Below are 16,857 nucleotides of genomic sequence, written 5' to 3' on the forward strand. Positions count from 1 at the left end.
CTTTACATTATTCTAAGATGTTTTAAGGACTTGTCATCTTTGTTGGTTTTAAGGATCTCGTTCTCCACTTAAAGGGATAGCGCACCCAAAAATGAAAATTCAGCCATTTTGACCACATCACAATATAATGATGGCGAAGAAGACCAGGTGATGAAGCTGGTTAAAGTTAATTAAAAGCCATGGCAGCCTACCTAGTATTATTTTCACCCTGTAAGTCTGTGTGTCTCATCATGGCAAAATATGATCCGTGGCACCTGTTGGAGCAGCTACCACAGAAGCTGTTGTGAGTACAATTACGTTTCTAGGTGTTTATATCTCTGTGTGTCTGTGGACAGATTTTTCAAGATGCAGTCATAAAACTTTACAAGTGGGTAGTTGATATCATAATGAAGGCAGAGTTCAAAGATAGGTGTGATCCAAGCAAGGGTGCAGGACATAGGAGTGTGGGAAGTAATGAAGGGGCCATCGCCAAAGCCACTTTAAGCCCCTGGCCCACATACACTTTAAGCTGTGGATCTCTCTATCCCACTTTCAGTCATCCACCTAACCAACACAATTTAAGACATACTGAATAAACCTAGCACAATTCACCTCTTTCACCAAACTCACTTCTCATATTGTGTCCAACTGCATCATATACACCAGCTTGGCATTATATCTAGTGTGATCCCATCCCATACTGAACTTTATACTTGTGCGCCACCAGATCTCAGAGGCAAGTATTGCACTTTTAACTTTTATTTGACAGCTTTAGTTACATGTTATGTTACAGAATGATATCTTTACTATACAACAATCAGCTTATAAAATATTATGTACAATAAAGAGCTCAGGTCAAAGCTCATGCATATATTGCACATATAAAAAGCACTTTGTTACATGGTTTATATATTTTGAAATGTGTTTCCAAATGTGTAAATCACAGCCTGATCTGGGGAGAACGACACTTTGCCCCCATGTATGCTGAGTGTGTGTTATGGAAGTGAAAAATAAACCTGATTCTGATTCATATAAATGCAGTCCATTGCCCACTTTATTGGGCCTAAATCTGAGACATGGAAGTCTCAGTCTTGGCGTCACTTTTGTACTTTCAAGTAAAATTTTGAATGCTGGACTTTTACTTGTAATGCAGTATTTTAACAATGTCGTATTTCTACTTTTCCACAAGATCCTGAGACCTTCTTCCACCATAGGACTACTTAAATGAAAAAGCAAATGTTCAAAGTCATCTGATGAGTCTTTTTTATTATTTGAAGTCCTCATAATTGTTGGTGATTTGAGTTTAATCTTTTCTTGTCCCAACTGTTTGGGTTGTCAGGTTAATGATTTCACCTTACTCAGTTTTTATGTCATTTAATTTAAATGCACGTTGTGTGAATCATTCTAACTGTGTATATTTCATTAGTATTCACTGAGCCCTTTTCCTTGAAGAGATAATGAAACCAAAGTCAAACTTTTTTGGTTCCATCTAAATCGACTCATTAAACCTGCCCTTTGATGATTCAAAGGCTGAATCATTAAAGTTTTACTTGAAAAGGAAAACTCTCGAGGGCAAGCACCGATTTGTCGGGGAGGCTGCAACAATTCCCTGCCTGTCTGTTGCCGTGCCAACCGCCCACAGCGTGTGATGTAATTGTGAGGGAAAAGGATGCGGGGTGGTCTTCTTGTGCAGACAGGTAGACATGTCCTGTTAAAACACAGACAGGGGAGGATTCAGGGAGGATCAGGCTTCTTCTTTTTACTCTCAGCTGGATGCAACATTTCCATCCACAGTGGAGGGGAAGAGCCTTAAAAGCAGTGAGGTGCGATAATGGACAGTCTCTCGCTAATGTAAGAAAATCACCACCAAGCAGCAATTACATAACCTTCAAATACAGTTATTACCGGTTATGCTGTGTCACGCTTTGCTTTGTTGCCATGGCAGCAGCTCTGCCCGCCTTTGGGGTTTCTGTGTAGAGCTGCTGCTCTTGTCTGGTCTTGTCCCAGAACACTTGGCCTGTCCCACAGTTTAACGAGACAAACACTGAGATGGGACTTTAACTCTGCTGGGAAAAAATAGGCCATAATGTCAAACACAAGAAGAGACTGTGAGAAGGGAGAGGATTAATCATTTTTATAACATCACTTAAAGATTTATGAACTGCGGTGTCACAAGAGAAGCGACCTTTGACCTATACAGCATGCGTGCCATCCTGTCGCCGCATGAGGATGTATGGTCTCTAAATATAGCTGTGCATGGAGTGCCAAGACTATGCTCATGTCCGTGTTTACATACGTTAAGACCTACTGTTGATTGATCTCTGCGTCCTGCTTCCTGTCTGTGTCTCACTGTTTCGTCCTGTAAGCTTTGGTCAGTGAGGTCAGGGAGGTGCGATTGCTCTGCTAACCCTCTGATTCACTATCCAACTTATTCTTTCGCACTGCTTCTCACTGTTCTCTCCTCATTTCCACTCGTCACTCAAGCAGTTGCTCATGATCTAATAAACAGGAGAGTGAAAGCTGTGACAGGAGGTCACAGCTGCTGGTGTGTACATGTGTGTGTTGTTTGTTTGAAATCCTATACGCGCGTCATGCTTGCCACCAGAATCAGCGTCGGCATTAACGCACAGATGTGACACGAGGGAGTTTGTTGCCAGCGGGGTGTTGTTGTTGAACAAACAGCCTCCTGAGACGTTACACACACACAAAACCAACAAATATCTTACTTGACAAACCAGAATTTTTTAGGGAGGGGACAAAAAAGTGAGAGTGTGTAGCTACAGTAACATGCACGCTAATATTCCACCATCACAATATGACAATATCTGAATTTGAAACTGGTCATGTGAATAACATGTTTGTTTAGATACTCCAAATTAGGCCGGTTTTCAAATTTAGCATTTTCAGATTCAAGCATACTCCTAACACCTGAATAACACCAGCATATTCCACGTCTTAAACATGTATACAGCCCATTTGGAATATGCGTCTCAACTGGGGTTTTACCGTATGCAACACACGGCCTCTTGTCTGTTTATGGTCAGCTGTGTGAGTTGCCATGGATGCGTTGTACACAGACTGAACTGCAAGCAATTTGCAAGGCCGTGGGGTAGAGATGCATGCCCAAAAGTAAAGCCCATATTTCAATCCAATCCAATTTAATTCAATTTAATAGAACTTTATTTATTCCAAAGGAAATTATTGTGCCAGAGAATGCTTCAAATTACAGTAACCACAATTTTAATGATTCATAACCAGTACAAGCCAGACAACCAGTGGGTTCCCTGGGTCAGGGTCACTCACTGGGCCCAGTTTTAGAACAACAGGGTATTAAACAAATGTCAAAATATACAAATATGCAAGATAGCAGTGATTTCAAGGAGCATAAACAAAAACCAGTGCCTAACAGAGTAACAACAGGAGTATGATAAGTGCAAGAGTTACTAAAAATGAACTAGAATGGTGGAAAAAACTAAAATGGTTGGAAGAAGAAACACACCTACTTTTAAACATTATGACAGACTTGGATGCAGGTTTTTGGATATGTGTAAATATCACAGTGCTGACTTTTACAAGACGGTGGTTGAAGGAATGAAAGAAGAAGGCTGTGTTCTCACCGTCCAACAAGTCTGCCACTGGTAGAAAACTTTTAAGAAATCCTATTTTGATGCAAAGAAGCACAAGTGGCTCGAGCCATTCAACTTCCCCATATTTTGACGTGATAAATGACATATTAAGGCACATTAATCGGAGTATGCACGGCTGCATGTTAACAGCTTAGTAGGAATATTCAGAATAAGGGCAAAAAACAGACTGTTTTGTGCATTTAATTGTAATCTATATTCAGTCATACACACACACATTAACTGTGGAAAGATAATAAATTGCGTTGCACTTACAGACACAAGCACACACTGTACATTCAGATTTTCTGCTGTAGGGGCCTTTGTTGCAGGGGCCACGTCCTCTGGGGCAAGATCCTGACCCTAGTTAGAGAGACAAGAAGTGTGTTTATATGTGTATGTGTGTGTAGTGTTGCCCATGTGTATGCACACTGTATGTGTCCTGCCCACTCAGCTCTTCCATCCAGAGGCCCAGATTCCAGTGGACCTCCCTGCTCGGGTGTTGGAGGGGGCGTTGGGGTTGGAGAGCAGGCTTTGAAGGAGGCTCCAATGACTCATTACCCAACAATCCACCCACCCTTCATGTCCTCTACACCCCCCAAGCATCTCCATCCTCGCCCCAGCCCCTGCCCCTGGCCCTGGCCCTTGTCCTCTGGCACAGATCGACGACACACAGCTCGGCACATACACACTCGTGGACCGCTGACTGAAGAAAAGGGATTCTGTTTCAGCAGATCAGGGATTGTGTGGAGCGAACTGCTGTGAAAGACTCCTCTGTGTGTGTGTAGATGTATGTCAGCATGCATATCGACATGCATACATGAACACCCACTGCTCTCTCTTAACTAATATTTCTCAGTTTCAAAAGCATGTGGAACAAGTTTTATCAGACAAGATCTCAGTTTTCATATTTAATGTTCCTACCTGACATCCTAATCTCTGCCTCCATCTCTCCTGCTGTACTCATTTCTTCATGTTTCCTTCGAGGTTATGTAAAACTACACCGCAAACTCCCTTTCCCACAGCTCACACTGGTCATGCCCCCCACCTTTAACTGGTTTGAACACACATCTGCGCACCTCGTGGGGACCGAACCAGACATCTGCGCCCGTGTTTTAGCAATTGGTCCAGGAGATGTGTATGTTTTTAACATATTGCTGGGTGTCTGTGTGCAGTGCCTTCATTAAAGATGACATCCATAGGAGATGACATCATTCGGTCTTCCTGTCTGGAGCACAAAGAGCAGAATTACATTTTCAAATACACTCTGATTCAGAAAGCATCAGATTAATTTGCTTCTGTGTTCATGGGAAAATGTTTCCAATATAGTCTGCTCAAATAAATGCATTTTGAAATGTGTGTGAAACGCGCTCCGGCTCACGGTCTGTGCCCAGTTTTCAGACTTACTCAATGTGAAACAGGGTGGAGATCAAAAGGGATCAGTGAAGCTGTTGGCACAGAAAGGTACATTGCATGGGAGGTGAAGTCACATTTTGTGCCTTGCAGCACTTTGAAACCTGTTTGCTAATTGTCCTGCACACATTTCAGCTCCTGATTGAAAACTAAAGCCAGTTTTAAAGGTGTGACTACAGAAAAGAAGTTATGCGTTTGCACAACTTCAAATGAAAAGCTTCAATTAATGTCACTAATCCAGATGCTTCCTCTTGCACCTAAGTTACACAACTGCATGTAAGGATGTTGAGGCTTAAGGAATCCATGCAGATGTAGTCTGTAAAACCCCCGTGTTTACATTGCTGAAGTGTGCTTGTGCTGCATTTTAAGCGTGCTGTCTAACTTGATTAATGCTGACCTCCAATACAACCGTAGCCTATTTGGCAAAAGGTTGCCTCTGTGCTCAGTCTCGGGGCAGCGTGTGGACAGAGAGGACCATTGTGAATTACCCTGCTCCTTGGGAAAGACCCTTGAGCCATGACAAACAGGATTTCCTCTTATTTCAGGCTTTAGTTTTCCCACTTCCTCCTTATAGGGGGTTTATAAAGCAGCTACTTACAGCTCTGTAATGTCACATAAATTGAGCCTCGGGCTGCAGCAGCTTTGATGAGGCCAGAGTATTACTGTGTCCTCTGAGTATTCATTAGAAATTCCAACATTTGAGGTTTTTAAAATATGTAACGAACCTTTTTCACATCAGATATTTGGACTTGTCGTAGCATGAATAGCCCAGTGTGATTAATGACTCAGATAACGCCTCTGCTTCATTTAAAAGTTCCAGTTCAAAGGCTCTGGTTTTGAATATGTTTGCTCATTTGACTCATCATTAAGGTAATCAGCTCCACCTGTGCCTCTCCAGCGATGACACATCACAACGGCTGCTGTGAGAAAGGCCTATAAAGATCAGATCAACTGTTAAACTCAACCACAAAGCAAAATCACAATGTCTGTGATGCTAAATGCTGACTGTGTAATGTCAGCACAGTTTGCCCAGCTGGATTTTACAATTTAGTTAATCTCTATATCAAAGGTTAACATTCCGAGCATTAATATGGCAACAGGCCACTGTTAGCTATGTAAAAACGTAGTGGAGTAATGGAGTAGTTTAGTGGAGTACTAAACAGATAATAAAGTCATGCTACGTCTGTGTGTGTTGTAATCAGAGCTTCTTGGTGGTTTGTTGTGGTAAGCTGGTCCGACCATGTGACCATGTTAATGCATGTGTGTATCCCACTGGCTAGCTCATTCTCGCTGCTTTGTACTGCACGCATATGGCAGTTAGCGATGATATCTGGATTGTCATGGAAGCATAGTCCCCACCATCCAGTTCCCCCTGGTTAATACCATTAGCTCTGTCATCACTGTTGCCGTTGTAAGCCATAAGTTAGTACCATTAGCGGCTCAGCCACCTCTATGTTGAGAAACGTGCTCAGGCACCTCATAAGCTCTTAAAGGGCCGTACACGTGCCACACTTTTGTCCGCATGGAAAATGCGAGATCAGGCGCTGGGTGCTACTCTTGTGCCTTTTCTGTGCCAGCTTTCCAGAGCGTGGCAGCAGGTTGCATCTGACGTTGCTAAGCAACCTTAACAAGCACAGTATCATAGCCTGCTTACCTGAAATCCTGAGTGCAGAGCTGATCTTCTTCCAGGCGCTGTTTGCATGTAGTCCAACTGCTCTGGTAGCTCTGCACTGAAATTAAATGATGATAATTTGAGGCAGCAAAAAAAAAAAACGCGGCACATGTATGGCCCCAAATTCAGCATAGAGCCCCTTTAAAGAATGGTTTAGATGTCTTAGTGTTATATAATTGCTATATATATCGCTACAAAATAACAGAGAACATTCTCCTGAACGGGTATAACTTAGTATCTTACCCTCTTTTAGCTCATTGTTTTGGTTTTACAGCCAGCAACTTCACTGTTCTGGTTCACTCTCACAGCTCTCATCAGGGTTTCTATTAAACACACAGCAGCAAAAGATTTTCAGCACAAAGATTACAGTTAAGTCTTCTGCTTGCTACCTGGCCAGCACTAAAGAGTCACACAAAGTCAGTGACCAGCTGGTGAACAGGAGCATTTAGCTGCCTAAAAGCCAGAAGCTGGTTGAGACCAAAAACAGAGCTAAAAGCAGAATGAATATTTGGAAGTTGGCCAGACACATGAAATGAATGATGATCCGAATCTGGTGGATGTGTACAGGTATAAACTTTATATGGTGATAACATGTTGTGTTTTTTAAACTTGTTGCGTTGCTGTTTCCTCTACCACAACGCTGCTGAAAGCACTTACCATATTCAAATACTATGACTATAGCTGGTGCTACAGTTTACCACTACCAGGCTACTAATGTCACTTTAAAATGAAAACTGTGGTTCATAACAGATACGTTTTTATTTAACTCTGGTCATCAGTTATATTATTCTGTCATTATGCTCAAAATGTACAGCTATAAAAGTCATAATGGTCATAATAAATCATTTTTTTCTTTTAACAAGAAGAAACAGAATAAAGAAGTCACAAGTAAAACTGCATAGTTTCTGTCTTTCCTTTGTTCCGAGCTTCCTGCCCTTCACTCACCCATCCGTCCATCCATTCATGGATCAACCCACACAGATGTCCAGCTCCTGGGTGGCTGCACAGAGATCACATCACCTCAGCGAAGGTATGCAGACTCGGAAACACAAACCCACACCCGATCAGCGGTGATTAAACACCCTCTGTCGTGTCTTTGAACAATACACTCCTGTTGTGTCCGGCTATGATTGATGGAGACATTTGTTGTCGGGTCAATACCATGCTGCTGAAGTGATCAGGGAGCTGGAGCCAAGCAGCGAAACAATACACATGATCTGTAGGAATGCATTGTGTGAGAACCTGTACTCTTATAAGGGGACTTTCCAGCTTCCTCTGCCTTCTCCTCACGGTACTATCACACTGAGAAAGACATTTTCAGACAGAGAGCCTTAATGTCCCTGTTGTACACTTAACATCAAATAAAATATAATGTTTTCCAAATGTTTCCCACAAAAGTCTAAACAAAGGAATACATCTCTTTTAGGCATCTTTTTATTGTTTTCACACAAATTATAAAACTAAAAATATCATATGGAGAAATGTTATTTTATGTTTTCCAGAGCAGTGGTTCCCAACTGGTTCAGCCATGGGGTTGAGATTTCTTGTTAAGTCATTAGTTAGAGGTCCCACGGTTTAATACATTCAGCCTTATACTTACGTTTGGCCATGTTGTTGAGCTAGTTTGCTGTCTGTGTCAAGGAACACTGTACAACAGAAAACAGCACTTCGAAATAAGAGCTCCACGTTTGAGAATCATTTGCAAGTTGGGAACCACTGTTCTAGAGAAGTGAAAACATAGACTGACAAAATAGTAATTAGGGGTTTAAGTCCAAAGAGCTGAAACAACACATATGACCCCAATCAGCCTGATGGATGCACTATAATTGAGGCCCGAAAATGCAATATTGGAAAGGCCATGCCCCTCACATTGTAAATGGCACTGACTTGAAATTGGACACAAGTTCAGCTCAATGTGCTCTACGAAAATGCATTTAAGAACCATTAAAAGTCCTCCTAAATGGAGTTCAAATTTTTGAAAAACACTTTTTTGACATCTCTTCCTAAACCATAGGTCAGATTGCTACCAAATTTCCTGTGGACAAAGCTTAACAGACGTTGCACTAAGCTTGTTGATATCTCATTATGCTTGAAGAGGGGGCTCAGCACATTAATAGACCCTAACTCCACAAACAGTGCACCAGTCATCATGAAACTTGCAGGATATGTCAGCATAAGTAGTGCCCCCTAAATTCTTTGTCCAGTCCTTACAGAATTTGCAGAACATGTTTCACAACAATGTAGAATCACGTGTGCGAAATTATTTTGAAATCACTCAATAGGGAGCACCACCAAAATCAATTTCAGTCAGACAACTCATGTTTTAAATGTTTTTTTTCAACAGCAGAAAATCGTTAGAGTTTGGCGTCCAGACTCCAGCCTCATCGCTCCACGCAGATATGTTTACAGGAGATATCGGGGAGTGAAGATTTTGCAGCTTAAATAGACTGCTAAATTGGGAGGGTGTGTTTCATAGATGACATATGGAGAGTGACGAATGACATGAGTGTATGAATCAGTGCAGTTCAAGTTGACTGGCTGAACTAGCTCGCAAGCGTCGCTCCATTAAAGTTTGTCCAAATAGCACCAAACTAAGTGGATATTTTTGATTAAGCCATTAAAGCATGACCGCAAAATGCTTTCACAATTGACCAACAGGGGCCACGATGTTGCAGAAGAGGGGCGTGACCCGGCAGAACTTTGGTTGTAAAAGAATGATTTTGATGACTGTCATAAAACCTGTTAGTTATCTTTAATGCAGGTGTCAGAGGTCTTGATTCTTCGCACCTTTCAGCTTCTAAAGTCCACGTTGGCTTGAACTTCAGAATCGCCGCTTGCAGTTATATTTGATGTTTGTGATTTCTTCCATAGTAAATAGTGATTTAGTGCTCCTCTACCTCTTACTGTTTGTATACAACATGCCAAACCTGACAAACCAGCCACAAAGGAACTGTCACATATAGATTAATTTCTAAATAGTCTAAATGGAAAAAAATGTCATTGTAGTTTATCTTTCTTTATAATGTGTGTTGTTCTTTGCACGTCAAACCATTTCCTAAAAGTACAGACGGGGTGAAAGATAGATTGAAATAATCTAGCCGCCTGTTTGTTCAGGGCGCAGCATCCGTGTTGCATTAGCAGTTGATTAGATCATGCCCAGTGTGTTGTTGGCTTTGGTGTGTCGCAGGGGAATTCCTGCATTCATTTTTTTCTCTCCCTCTTCACAAACTCTTCTTCTGTTACTTGTAATATTGTCTGCTGTGGAATTTTCCCTCTCTCCCTTTATGTGCTCATTAATCTTTCTTTCTCTTTCACCGGCTTCCCTCTTGTGTAATATCTTCGGTGAACTCATTTCCTCTCACCCTGATAACAGCTCTGGACCCGGGGTCATCATTACAGGTTATTACAGCCATTTGTTTCACCTTTGGTTTCATGGCAGGCGAAGTTGATCACGTTGGGGCCTTTTTCGCTGCACCAACAAAATGATGCAACTTACTGTAACTCATGTGAGTGACAAGCTAGGGAGCTATTTAGTGGCACCTTGAAGAAATCACATGTTGTCAGAGTGAAACCAGCATTTTGTTCTCAGATTTCATGACTTTTCTCTTTTCTTCATTGAGTTTGCTCTGTTCATTCCAAACACACGCTGTTAAAAAGTAAAGCACATCACCTCAGGCGACACCAGTGTGTGTCAAACATGAATGAGCTACTGTAGGTCCTACTGATTGTATCAAAGATGTTATATATGATAAATTAGTGATATGGGTTCAACTTTTCTCCCCACACTGTCTGCAGAGATGATCAAAAAAATGTTGAGGATTTTAAGCTCTAAATGATGTCTTATAGACTTCCAGGCTGGGAAATGTAATGTTATTGTAATCTGTTCGTGGTCATCCCTTCACACACCCACTCAGGCAGGTGCTGGTAACCGAACCTCCCCTAAGGAGCCCAGTTACAGAGCTGACTGTGATCTGACTCCTGTACTCCAGCTGTGTTGCTCCACTGCTCCCAGTCCCATCATCCACCGTGATCTACGTCTCTCTGTTTCTGACAGCTTAAAGGATCGTTATCCGGTGGATTCCAGCCACACAGACACTTTGGGTCTTATTTGTCCAGGTTTTGAGAGTATTGTCTCTGTTTCTTCCTCCACCCCAACATAATGGATGTGAATGGAATTTCATCTGTTTTGCTCACAGCATTGAAAAATTACATTCAATTTCAGAAGCAACATTTGAAATAGTGCAGCCTCACAGTTAACATGTGTTTTTGTTTTAATGCATATCTTAAAACCAAGAGCACAGTATCTCTGTGAATAGATGCTACAAGAGGAAGGTGAAAGATATGATAAAACTGACATTAAAGCTACTTTTCTAAATGTATCATTCAAAGCTGATGTTTTAGGGAAGGTCAAAGTCAAGTCACAAGGAACAATAATGCAAGTTAAAGGAATACTTCATCCACAAAATGACCATTAGTTTATCAATAGTCATGCTGTGTTTCCTTGCACTTGGGAGGAAAGTTTAGTACCTCCACCGAAAATGGTGAACATATTGATTTATTGATTGATTGGGGACCACATTTAACAGCAAAGCTATATCAAAACATCCGTTCACAAACTCTCACACAACTGCAGTATGAGTCAGGTCTTATTTATTGTATGTTCAGTACTTTTCCAAACACATGCTGTTTTGCAAAACAGAAAAAAGTAGTTCTGGAGTCTTGCATTTGTTTCACTTTTTGTTCAGTTTTAAATGGTAAGGTTTTAGTGAGAATGCATGTGTTCAGGAGGTACTGAGCATTAAGCTGAAAACATACCGGTGCCGCTGTGGCATGACACGTGTCAAGTTCCGCCCCTAGCACACACTTGATGCGTTGTGCTGCAGCTCATCAACAGACCACCATGCATAGTTATCCCTACTTTTGCTGAGAGATCTGCACTACCTCCACCTTTAGCTTAGCATTAGCATTACCATTAGCATAAAATCATGTGTGGACAGCCCATAAATAAACTTCTCACCTGAACTACTGATCAGGCTGAGGGTGGCGGACGCCAACAGACTCAACAAACTGATCCGCAAGGCCAGTGATGTCGTGGGAAAGGAGTGTGACTCTCTGATGGTGGTGTCAGAGAGGAGGATGCTGTCTAAGCTACGAACTATCTTAGACAATGTCTCACACCCACTCCACCATGTGCTGGTCAGGCACAAGAGTACTTTCAGTGGGAGACTCATACCACCAAGATGTACCACTGAGCGCCACAGGAAATCATTCCTGCCTGTGGCCATCAAACTGTACAACTCCTCCCTCTGAGTGGCCCTTAGACTATTTTACCCACTGTCAACATGTGCAATAATTTAACTTGTGCAATAACCTCATTTTACCTTTACTGTATATATTCTGTTATTATCTATTTTAATGGCACTGTATCTGTGTATATTTGATTTAGGTTACTATATTTTGTAAATAATCTTGTTAGATTTTCTTATATTTTTACTTCGAATTGCCCTATACAATATATCTTTCTAATTTTGTAAGGAGCACATGTAACGCCAACAATTTCCCCCCAGGGATAAATAAAGTATTTCTGATTCTGAGTCTGATTCTGATTCTTTATTACGACAGGATTGTGGGTCATTTAGCTCAGAATATTTTTTGACCGCAACAAGAAGTCTTTCCTCATCCATTCCTCAATACACACGGGACACAGCAACAGCTACAGAATTCTCTTTATATATCAATGGCGAGGAGAGGAGTCAAGCTGCCATAGGAGCAAAGAAAAAGAGCTGCTACGGGAGCTGTTGTGAATAAGCAGAGAGTGAGTGGAGTTAAAATGCATTTAAATCCAGGGGCTGCAAGGCTGGAAACAAGACATTAGTGTGAAGTATCCTGGAGGACCAAGACGCATCGCAAGATAATAGAGGCATATTTTTTGATGTGCAGCGTTTTCCACTGGTGTGTTTTGGCCTTTAGACTCCATAAATGAGACTTATAGGATTATAATGCATAATTATAGGAGGATTATAATGCACGAGATGTGTTAGGGTTTGTAAACGGATGTTTTGATATAGTTTTGCTTTTGTTAAACACGGTCTTCAATCAATCAATAAATCAATATGTTTGCTGTTTTCCATGGAGGCACGCGAGGAAAACCTTTTCTTCACAAACTGAAGGTAACACAAGACGACTAACTGATATACAAGTGGTTATTTTGTTGGTGAAGTACTCCTGTAATCTTTTATAATCTTTTAACAGAAGCTCGTTTCCACCAACATGATGAACGACAAAGATCCCGTGGGTCGAAACAGCGAGTCACTTTCTTAAAATATTGAAAAAATTAGAAAAATTAGAAACAAGTCATTATTTTGAGAGAGTTTTTCAAAAGAGAAAGAAAATGGGCAGAAATTGGCTTCCATATATTTTTTAAGTCTCTGAATGCTGTCCATTAGAGTTTAAATTGACAAATTTTTGCTTTATCGTTATGAAGTAAATATTAATTACACAATATAATGGCCTTAGAATAATGACACCACTGGTGTTCAGATTTTTACCCTAGAGGCCTCGTTTTCACTATGCAATGGGCACTATCCATCTCGCGTGAAAATGAGAGCTCAGTATACGAGGCAAAGGAAGTATGTTAAATGCTGCTAACAAAACAGGGAGAGGATAGCGCTTTTGTTTCCCCTGGTAACAATTCCCAGTTACAAAAGAGTATCAGTGTACGTTTTTATAGCTGCTATCCCCTGTAGCGGAAATGGTGGACACTGTGACTGGAATGGCAAGCGATCTGATTGTCTCTGCACAATGGCGCCAACAGTAATATCACTTGGAAACACTAGGGAGGGGAGGAGTTGATAAGATGTCTGTTTCCACTTTAATATGACTCTGCGTTGGAACATTTTCATTTCATCCATTTACAAGGTCAGCACTTTAATGTCCTCACTTTCACGTCCAAGCCCTGTTTTTACTTACGTCCATGTCAGAATTTTGAGGCCTGTTCTATCTGGTTCTTATCTTTACCTTCTTCCTCAGGCCACATGGGGCAGGTGGAGCTCTCTCGTCCTCAGCCGTCCGCCCCCTCACTGCCTTGTAGACATTCCTGACAGCGTCTCCTCGCTCTGTCTGAGGCTCCTCTCCGGACAGCTGGGTCTTAAGCAACATGATCCCTGCTCAGCAGTGCAGCCCTGCCAACACTGTGTGTATATACAGCATGTGTGTGTGAGGTTGTGTATATCCAGTACACACATGTCTAAGATATGAGAGGTGCCACATTTGTAAGATTTTTATTGGAAAAAAAAAACAGCCTTCAAAGAGAGAGACTGTATCGTATTTGGGGAAATATCGCCTTACTCTCGCACATGTTGAGTTTGCTTGTTGATGTAGAGTGCTTTTCTATATTTACGGGGAAGCGGATGTGGTCTGGACATAGAAAGCTATTAGGTTGCATCAGGGGAATATCTCACAAATGACGAGTCACCACTCTGCTGATGTTTTGATCCCAAGAATCCTGACGAGAGGTTTACGAGTCGTTAAAAGTGTACACCGCGCTTTAGCTTCTGAGTTACAGGTTTGCGACAGTCACAGCCAGAGAGTGGGCAGATACAAGGGCTGAAGATGCGAATCTGGGGAGTTCTTTCCCAGTGACTCAGCAGGCAGAAATGGACATCCCATTAAAAACAAACACTGTTGTCGTGGCTACAGACGATTAGGAGAATGACGCCTTTGTGGATAAGATGAGGAGGGGGGTTCATCCAATTTGTCCGCAAAACCAGATCTGGGAATCAGATGACCTTTACTTGGATGGAGGAGTGATAAATGGGAAACAGCACAGAAACATGGGGAGCTGGATTTTGGTCAAGTACTCAGATTAATTTTTATGACCCAGTTTTGATTCTGACGAAGTTCAGTTTACTATAGAAACCTGGCGACTTACCTCAACTGTGGCCTGATGCATAACAGTCTTTGTGTTTGCTATGGTATGCACTCAGGTATGCTCTCACCTGAGTCATGCGTCACAGGGAGAAATACCTAAAGAGTTTCTTTCCGGTAAAACGAGCCAGTGAATAGCACTTCTCTGAGATAATCCCATTCCTGTGGTTTAAAAAAGTAAAGAGCAAGTACAATGCTGCCAGCTTTTTGCACCGTTTCAAGGCAATTGGAGAAAAAGAACAGTAAGTTAGATAATTAATAGGTCGTGTACGACACAGATGTTGGAGGCTGTTTGTAATCACACCATCTCCCGAGGCCTTGCCTAATATCCTGGTCGTCTCTGCTGTTTGGGTTTTAGGCGGTTTTTATTTACATGAAGCAGCAGTGTTGTGTCCTGCTGGCGTCAGATTGGACTCTAACGGGAAGAGCAAGCGAGGAAATGACACAACAGGTTGAAGTGAAGCAAAGATAGAAGTTCCTACGTGATAGCGGCTTACGGGAAGCTAAATGATACCCTCATTATGAATGAGGAGGTGTGTTGTGGTGTGACGCATACCTGAGCATACCTGTAAGTTATGCTGTGAAGTGAGGTGGTGTTAACGTGTCATCACGCTGTTCAACCGAACCTGAAGTGTAATTTGAAATGCCCAGACAAGCTCTGTGGAAGCCTCAGGCCACACAAGGTGGGATTTTATGTGAAAGTAGACTCATGATTACAGTCTGATTCAAAACCTGTCTATATTTAGAGTTCAAAGAAATTAAAAGCGTTTCTTTTTTTCAACCCACAGAAAGGTGCCTCTTTCATCCTTTTGCTGTTCAGTGAATTAATCACGTTTCATTAAACATTTTATGTTTGAGTGGCCACTTTAGCTTTTCCAAAGTTTTCAACTGCATTTTAAAATCCTCTTCAAGGTTTTAGTTAGCACGTGTCATCATGTGATTTACAGCTGTAATTTTCAGTCACGCAATAACAACACTGTAGAAGAGTAAAGACGGCCAGCATATTGTTCCCAAAGTAAATCCTGTTACAAAACCTCCTCCACATTACCAGGAGACAAATCTGGCAGCAGATATCACTTTATTGTTTTTAAAGGAATACATTGCAGGATTTACATCGGGAAAAAAAGTATAACAGCTCAGTTGCCAGAAGAAAATGTTGGCCCTGTATGTTTCTGCAAAGCACCACGTTTCATATGTATTATGTCAGCATTTCTAAAACAAGACAATATATAAGCTGACTTTGTCATCAGGAGGTGGAGGGGTTGGTGCATGCGTCACCTTGGTAAGACTGCTGCCAAACTACAGACCACTGTTTGAAACCAACCAGCAAACAACAGCATCAGTTTGCTGCATTTTCACCGGTGTATGTGGCACCAAACCTGGGTGTTTTTTACTGACACATTGTGGTGTTTTTGGCATCGAACCTGGGTGCTGTTTTGTGTTTTTGTGCCTAAACCTAACCACACCCTCATGACAGCGTTGTTGACAAATACACAGTTTCAAAGTATCCGCCACAAAATAATGTACAAATGTAACATATCCGTGGTTGACAGAAACGTACAATGCAACATTTTTTTCTCGAGATTGAGTTGTGTATTGACAAAAGTAATCCTTCTCAGTCATCATTTGTTATGACCCACTAAAAGTGTGAAGTGGTGTCTTTATCTGCAGAAGTCTTTCCCTCTGCCCTCTGCCTGTAGTTTCTTGTTCAGGACACTCTTGGGAACAGTGTGCATTATGGACACATTGTTAAAAGAGACATACAGCAAGATGAAAAAGGGGACAAAGCTTGTTCCAAAACAAAAGTGAATCTAGGGTTGGCTTTCTCTTTCACTTTTGTTTTCGGGCACTGAAGGAGAAGATGAGGATCAGTGTTGGGCCAACACTAATTCGCAATCTGTTACACCCATAAAATTGGTAACTGTGTATCTCCCCAAAATTCTGATGTGTGCCCCTCTGTGAATGTCAGGGTAATCGCTGGGGATACCTGGGGATTTCCTGTTGCCTGTTAACAGTATTTTCCCAAGGTTCTGCCTGAAAGATGTAGAGTCACTCATGGAGCAACATTTCATCCACAAAATATCCAGCCACTAACTTCATTACATCTTTGTAGCCTGCAGCTGTCCATGATTAAAATCCAGTTTTGGTTGTTAAGCCAGTGTAGGGCTACAGCTGACCTCTGCAGCCAAGAAGGGCTCACCTTTGGTAGGGTGTATTTCCTGGAGCTTCACACTGTTGTGTTGT

At 41.7% G+C, this 16,857-nt stretch overlaps 1 long non-coding RNA gene across 2 annotated transcripts; it reads right to left on the reverse strand.

Annotated features, from left to right (window-relative positions):
* Positions 1 to 988: 988 nt before the first annotated feature.
* LOC125887609 (uncharacterized) lies at positions 989 to 7,866 on the reverse strand. 2 transcript variants are annotated; one of them, XR_007449186.1, is made up of 5 exons: positions 7,633 to 7,866; positions 6,931 to 7,010; positions 6,670 to 6,745; positions 3,879 to 3,965; positions 989 to 1,687 (listed from the first exon to the last, which is right to left on the reverse strand). It is a non-coding gene; the product is annotated as an uncharacterized LOC125887609 (long non-coding RNA). The 2 variants fall into 2 exon arrangements; XR_007449187.1 differs by lacking the exon at positions 989 to 1,687 and having other exon boundaries at positions 3,872 to 3,965.
* Between the last annotated feature and the right edge of the window lie 8,991 nt (positions 7,867 to 16,857).

The sequence above is a fragment of the Epinephelus fuscoguttatus genome, linkage group LG4 (genome assembly GCF_011397635.1).
Source record: "Epinephelus fuscoguttatus linkage group LG4, E.fuscoguttatus.final_Chr_v1".
NCBI lineage: Eukaryota > Metazoa > Chordata > Actinopteri > Perciformes > Serranidae > Epinephelus > Epinephelus fuscoguttatus.